The sequence below is a fragment of the Panthera leo genome, chromosome B1 (assembly GCF_018350215.1).
Source record: "Panthera leo isolate Ple1 chromosome B1, P.leo_Ple1_pat1.1, whole genome shotgun sequence".
Taxonomy (NCBI): Eukaryota; Metazoa; Chordata; class Mammalia; order Carnivora; family Felidae; genus Panthera; species Panthera leo.
Window position 1 is genome coordinate 198,911,614 of NC_056682.1, and position 7,966 is coordinate 198,919,579.

Here is a 7,966-nt window from a genome sequence, read left to right on the forward strand (position 1 = left end):
ATATCTATAGATAGATAGGTAGATAGATAGATAGATAGATAGATAGATAAATGATATAGATATAGATATATACACTTAGTCTTTGTCCCTGTTTCTGGTGCAGAGCTCCTAAAACTCTTAATTTTTAAGCTACCAGAGCAGCAAAGGTATCTTTAAAGATATCTTCTGTTATGCTAATGAGGTGATGTTTGGAAGGTTCCTAAGGATGGGGTCTGGTTGCTGGTGGAAACGACCTTGGGATTGGAGGGTTGGAACTTTCAGTCCCACCCGCTACAGCCCGCAGGGAAGGGAGAGGGCTGGAGACTGAGTGGAAGGGAGAGGGCTGGAGACTGAGTTCAGTCGCCAACGGCCAATGATCTGATCAATCATTCCTTTGTAAGGAAGCTTCCACAAACCCCCCAAAGGATGGGGTTCCAAGAGCTTCAGGTGGGCGAACACAGATTCTGGGAGAGTGACGTCCCAGAGTGGGGAGGGAAACTCCATCCCCTCCGTCTGCCTTCCCCTGCGTGTCTCCTTTCTCTGGCTGTTCTGAGTTGTACCCTTTTGTGAGAAACCCGTCATCTCGTGGGTCGATGGGTCCCTGTGTTCTGTGAGCTGTTCTAGCAAATTAACCCAACTCAAGGAGAAGGTCGTAGGAACCACTGATTCATGGCCAGTCGGTCGGAAGCACAGGGGACAACCTAGAGTTGCAACTGGCTTCTGAAGTGGGGACAGTCTCGTGGGACTGAGCCCTTACCCTGTGGGGTCTGACACTGCGTCCATGTAGATGGTGTCAGAATTCAAACTCCCCACGCCCCCCCCCCCACCCCTGAGACCCCTGTGATAAGGCCTGTTCTCTATTTTTTTTTTTTAAGTTTATTGATTTATTTTGAGAGAGAGAGAGAGAGAGAGAGAGAGAATCCCAACCAGGCTCCACGTGCAGTCCAACTTGGGACTCGATCTCACGAACCGTGAGATCAGGATCTGAGCTGAAATCAAGAGTCAGACGGTTAACTGACTGAGCCACCCAGACGCCCCAGGCCTGTTGTCTTTAATGCTGCGTTCGAAGCCCTTCACCAAGTGGCCTGACCGCCCTCTCTCTCCTTCTGCCTCTTGGGTTCCCTGGAATCCACCCTCTCTGCCCAGGCACCCTGGGTACCTTGGTTCCCTGTGCACCTGAAGTTTCCCTTTTGTGGCGTCTGACCTTGAGGCTCCCTGCACCTGCCCACCCGCCTCACTTGATTCCTGCTTGTTTCCGAAGCTACCTCCTATGTGTGTCACCTCCTCTCAGGAGCCCTCCTGACATTGGAGCATCGGGACAGGCACCTCTGCGCCCCGCAGTGGTCGGGACACCCCTCTCTCAGAGTCCTTTCACTTTCCATGCTACCTGCCACAATACTAGGAGGTTCACACTCGCCCTGCTCAGGACTAGCTAATTGTACACTAAGCAAAACCCTGACCACTCATCTGTTCATTTATTCACCAAATCTTTATAAGAGTGTCGGCAATGAGTTCACGCTACAATAGATGCTGGGGACACAGCGGTAAGCAAAGCACACAGCAATCCCTGTCCCTGGGGGGCGGGCCCTCTCGTGGGGGATGCAGACGTTCAATGTAAGGTACACACCAAATCCAGACAAGGAGCGGGGGTGTGGGGACGAGTCCCAAAAAGAAACTGAGGGGCAGGGCAACGGCACGGAGTGTCCCAGGACGCGGACATGGCCAGAGGAGAGTGGGTGGTGGGAGAGAGGTGAGCGAGGAGCTCCCAGCCGGGGTAGGTCCTTGGGGCCACGGAGGGGACTTTGGCTTTTACTCTGAGTGGCATGAAAAATCCCTCGAAGACAGTGAGCAGAGCACTGGGAGGACCACATTAACCTCTCTGGCTGCGACGACGTGTGCACAATGGGCCGGTGCGGAGTTGGGGGTGGGGTGGGGGTGGGGCAACGGAGGGAGCAGGGGTCCCAGAGAGGCACGTTAGTGTCCTGGTGTCGGGTGGCAGTGGTGGAAATGGTGACAAGGGACTGTATTCGGGATGCAGGTAGTCATGACTCTGGCCTGCACTTACGAGGACGTTTTCTTTTTAGCCCAATTTTAATGATGAAGAAAAGGAGACAGAAATGTTAAGAAACGTGCCCCGGGTCATAGAGCTAAAGGTGGTCTTGCAGGCCCAGAGAGCCTGCACATCTGTCCCCCTCAGGCATGAGATTCCTGGGGCGGGGACTGTCTGACCCAGCGCTGGACCCCGCACTGAGCACACGGGGTCCCCGCGCACAGCAGGGACTCGGCGCTTTTTTTGCATCTTTCCCGCGGCCACGGTTCATTCTGCCCAGTGGCCACTAGAGGGCAGCGGTGCCTTTCCCTTCTCACAAAGTTTCCAGGCGCCGCTTGGCTGGTCCCCAGCCACCCAGTCTGGTCCCCACGTCCACGGTGGGAGGTAGCGACCCAATGATGACCACCCTTCTGGTGACCACAACCCTTTCCCCAAGCCAGAGGCAATGAACACACTTGAAGGACCCCAAAGGAGATTGGCTGGCCCAGCAAGACCCTCATCAGTGTCCCTCCCCCAGGCCCCTCATTCTCTATCTGAGAAAGTGATGCCAAGACGTGCCCAGGTCACCTGGGAATTGATACCAGAATGGCTGCCCGGTCCTCTGAGACCTGCTCCAGCCCTTCTCCAGGTGACCCCGTCCCGTGCGTGACCCCAGGAGCTCCCGACAGGCTCACGCTGGGAGGCGTGGTTTGGGGGTTGTGCAGGTGTCCACGGTCAGATCAGCATCCTGAGGAGGTCCCTGTGGCTGCGGATGGGGCTCCAAGGCTGGAGGAGACAGCCAGGGAGGAGACCAGTGGGGGGGGGGGGGGGTGGGCAGCCTGGTGGCCAGGCTCTGCTTTATTTTACTTTGTCCGCAGAGGGGAGAGCATGAATCTCTCACTTCAGTCACTGGCGGCATTAACGAGAGCGGGTTGATTTTTAAGCATCTGCTTGATTTTAAGCAACTGCAACTTGACCTTTGAGGACCTTCTATCCCTTTAGAAAGGCGCGCAAAAGGTCACATTGATGTGATGCCTGTTTCCAAAATCCCGGCATAAATATTTGCTCAGCCAGCTGAGAGCCTTGTTCAGCCTTGTTCACATGTGTAAGTCTGTTTATGATTAATTACATTGGGCAGAACTTACCTACTCCGCAGCCCAGCCCCAGGCCACCTCCCGGGCTCCTGCTTTCCCTGTTGGAGGTCAGCACGTCCAGGCAAAGCTTCTGGCCTTTTCCAAGCAGCGGCTGCTCTGCCAGACTCATTTCGGCAGGCGACGCCGGGGCCCCTGCCCTGCTCAGCACACTGCTTCCTTGAAGCATCTTAGTAAAGGCAGTTGCTGACATTCACTGAAAGGTCACTGATCACTGATGTTACGCCGTGTGCCAGCCTCTTTTCAGGCTGTTCCCCATGCGATCACTCATTCACGTAAGCGTTGGCACAACCCTAGTCAGTAGGGATTATTATGAACCCCATTTGACAGATGTGGAGACTGAGGCCAAGAGATGCTTGTAAGGAACAAAATTAAGGTACGAACCCAGGAGTCTGGCTCAAGAGGGAATCTTCTTACCCTGTGCGTGGTATTCAGTCCTGCCCGAAGCCATCTGATAAGGTACTGGATGCTCCTGTGGGGGTGAGGGGGATCCTGCCGTCGCCTCTGGCTGCTCTCTTCCCCCACGCCCTTCCAGATCTCTTGTCTTTGGTCCCTACAACTGACTGTCAGGTTCCTTCTTAGACCCTCTCCTCTAGGGACCTTCCTGACCTCAGGGCGCCTTGCGGACAAGGAAATTCTGTTTGCACCCAGGGTTCGTCCACCATGGGTGGATCACTGCTTGGGGCTGTCTGTCTGTACTGCTGGGCTCCTGCCCGCGGGTGGGCCTTCCCCCTGCTTTCCCAAAGCTGTCACGTGCCCTCCTACCTCCCTTCTCCAGTCCCTGTGTGATCCCGGAGCACAGTCGTGGGTTCATCCTATCTGCCCTTCCCTGAGGGAGGAGTAATGAGAGGTTGAGCTGGCAGCATCGAGGGAGGGAGGGAGGGAGGGAGGGCCTTGTTAAGTGTCTCCAGTCCACCTTCTGCCCCCACCCCAGCCTAGGAGTGGTCGTGTTTCACCATTTCACTTCCTGAACGGGAGCCACAAAAGAACTTTATTGTAAAACGGTATCTAACAACGTGCATGCGTGAGGGTGACGATGATTCCACGGCTTGAGAGCCCAGAGGTGCAGGTGGGGAGAGCCGTCCCTGACCTCTGGCGGGGGGGGGGGGGGGGGGGGGGGGGGGGCAACCACCTGCTTCTGCCAGGCTGCCTGCACATTCAGGAAAGTTACTTCCCCTTCCGAAGGCTCCCTTTTGTCTCTTTAGTATGGGAGCAATCTGTTTTGTTCTGGAGACGCCTTGGGGTTGTTTGAAACACAAAACGGAGGGAGGAGGTACAACCTGTGGCCAGAGATAAGGGGAGGCTGTAAATCCACATAGGGGGCCTGCGATCACAGCCCTTGGGGCGCCCCACGCAGCTTTATGGCACCCCCAGGGCCTGGCTGCCGCCCCAGAGTCTGGGCCAGACCTGGGGGAGGCTTAGCAGGTTTCAGAGGTCTCAGAGGTTTCAGAGGCCTGCAGGCCGCTAAGGAGGAAAGGAGAGCTCATCATGACGGTCAGGAGCACCGCGTCCCTGGGGGCTGAAATCCTGGTGGTGACTCTCCCCAGAACAGGGCTTCGGGTTCGCCCCCGTGGTCCTCTGGTTCCCCCCAAATTTTCCAGCCTCAAAACCATACATTGGAGTTAATTTTCTTTGCTAACGGTGGTCCATAACCACCTGCCTTTGGGAGAACGGGTTGCTGTGTGTAACTTTACAGTAATGATTGCTTAACCGTCTCCTCATTTTTAAGCAAAACAACAGTGTGTATTTCTTATAGAACACGTGGCACGAGCGTGTGAACTGCCGAATCATTTCAGAACCTTCCATCTGAAACCGAACAAAGGAGAAGGAGGTTTGAGAGAGACGAAAAGCAAGTGGGAAGCTGACGGGGCGAAGTCTTGGAGACCCAGAGTATGTAGGGCAGGGGCGGGGGGTGGGGGGGTCAGAGGCACGGGCCTAGGAATGTGGATCTATGAGTGGAGGGCTGACTCCGCCTGCTGGGAACATCCCACGGAGTCCCCGGAGCAGACGTCTCTCACAGCAGGTGATCGAAGACGCCCGGTGAAGGGAACACACAGAATGGGAAATATGTGGAACGGAAGATGCAAATCGCCAGAGGGACGTTTGAAGGAATGCCAGGACGAGCAAAGATGTCAGGAGCATCGTTCCTGGACCCGAGACCCTTCCATCTTTAGTGCTTTTCCTTTTCTCGGGGAGCAGACGGGATGGCCAGGCGGGGGTGCTGTAGGGATGTCAGATGACATCCTGCTAGGTGGCCAGGAGAGGCGCCTCCCACGCTGGCATCTTCTTCTGGTACCAGGAGTGGATCAGGATGCAGGCCCTGTGGGGTGCTGACACCTGCCCCAGGCCAGGCCAGCAGCTGAGGTTGGGGAGGGGGTACTCGGGCTTTGGAGAGTCTGTACCTGAGCAGCTCCACGGCCCCGGCCAGTCTCTTCTCCAAGCCTCATGACCAAATGTCTCCGCTTCCGCCTTGTCGGGCATCGTGCAAGCCCTGCAAAGTCCCCTCAAAGAATACTGGGCTCAGGATCCAGAACCCTCGGGTTGAGTTCCAATCTTGCCACTTCTTGGCTGGGTTACCTTTGGCGAATTACCCAACCTCTCTGAGTATCCTTTTGTCCGCAAAGCTCTGTCCGGCTGTGTGCAAAATCAGAAAGTTCAGCTCTTCTGTTTGCGGCAAGAAATGGTACTGTTTGTTAGAAAGTGCGGAAAAGGTAATAACTGAATAATCATGACATCATTTACCAGAGGGTGATCTGAGTCATTCCAATGAATAAGGTGGCTATTTTCGCGTTTTAAGTCCTGGAGTATTCGAAACACATCGGAAACAGACAGAGAATAAGCACCATGGACCCACCACCCAGAGCTAGTAAATGTTACCATTTTGTCATGCACTCAAGTTTTTAAAAAATCAAATGTTACTGGGACGCCCGGGTGGCTCAGTTGGGTGAGCGTCTGACTTCGGGCTCAGGTCATTGTCTCACAGTTGGTGACTTCCAGCCCCGCGTCAGGCTCGCTGCTGTCAGCGCAAAGCCCGCTTCACATCCTCTGTCCCCCTTTCTCTGCCCCTCCCCTGCTTGTGCTCTTCCAGAAATATATAAACAAACAAACAAACAACAAAGCCAATGTTACTGATAAAGTCACAATCCTATTTCCCTCCCACGGCTTCTCCTCTTCCTTATTCTCCGGGAGCGACCGTTTTCATGGATGTGACGGGTTTCCAGTCCGTCTTCCTCTGCCGCTGAGAAGTTGTGAGAGTCTCAAAAATATACAAATATCCTACGGGACGTTTACTTTCACGCCCGGTTTTCTTATTAGACAATGGTTTTTGCAATCAGCGCATGTTGAGTCGTGGGCATGTGACTCATCACTTTTCCCGGAGTGTGATGTTTCACGGAATGAAGATGTCAGAATTTATTCATTTTTTTTTTTTTCCGAGAAGACCGTCCGGATGTTTCTTTTTCTTTTTTCCCTCATAGCCAATAACGAGGCAGTAATGAGCATTCTCGCTCCAAGTGGATGTGGGTCATTCTGGCACCTCTTATCACGTTGTCTATTACTTTCCCACTGATTTGTCGTGGGTTCTCAGAAGCTTGTCACATTTCCATGACTTGGTTTTTTGGGCTCTCTCTTCTGTTCCACACTGGTCATTTACCTATTTTTACTTCTACAGCAGTATCCCAGCACATTAATTTCTATGACTTTCTAACAAGTCATGATACCTGTTAGAGAAATTCCCTTGCCCTCTATCCTTCTTTTTCAAAATTTACTGACCTTTTACATTTTTCTATACATTTTAAGCTCATAATATCAAGAGCCGTCCTGTTGGGATGTTCACTGGATATGATCAACTTATGTTAATTTAAGATTCATAGCTTATCTCTATTTATATAAGGTATTCTTTTATGTTCTTTGATAAAGTTGTGGAATTGTCTCTATGATGTTGTAAACTCTTTCTTTGAATTTTTTTTTACAGTCCACGGGGTGCCTGGGTGGCTCAGTTGGTTAAGTGTCTGACTTTGGCTCAGGTCATGATCTCACAGTTCATGGGTTCGAGCCTCGCGTCGGGCTCTGTGCTGACAGCTCAGAGTCTGGAGCCTGCTTCAGATTCTGTGTCTCCCTCTCTCTCCGTCCCTCCTCCACTCATGCTCTGTCTCTCTCTTTCTCTCAAAAATAAATATTTTAAAAAATTTTTAAACTTTTTGCAGTCCAAAGGTCTTATTTTTTTTAACTTTTTTTTTAAAGTTTATTTATTTATTTTGAGAGAGACAGAGACAGTGCAAATGGAGGAGGGACAGAGAGAGAGAGGGAGACAGCGAATCCCAAGCAGGTTCCACACTGCCAGCACAGAGCCCAGCGTGGAGCTCGAACCCACGAAGCTGTGAGATCATGACCTGAGCCGAAACAAAGGCGGACGCTTAACCGATTGAGCCACCCAGGCACCCCCTTATTTTTTTTATACCTATCGTGCCATGAACTCCTAGGGAAAGGGTTCCAGCAGCCCAGGCTACTTTCCACGGTTCTCTCGCAGCGTGGCTGTCTGGGTGGGACAGGCTGGAGGTCCAGGCGAACCCAAGTACCTTTCTCTTTGGCTTCCTTCTTTTTCTGATCATTGTCCTTTACACGCTTCAGGAAGTGGTCTGGGCTCTTAACAGGCTTAATAGGCTTTATACACATGTTAATTGTCTTAGCAGGAATCTTGCCCTTAACTTGTTTGTTACAACGCCAACCGCTTGCCGGTAGCACTGTAGGCTCTTCCGGTGTTGATGTGGTGTCATTTGTAGCCATTCTGTTTTGGACAGTGCCTGTT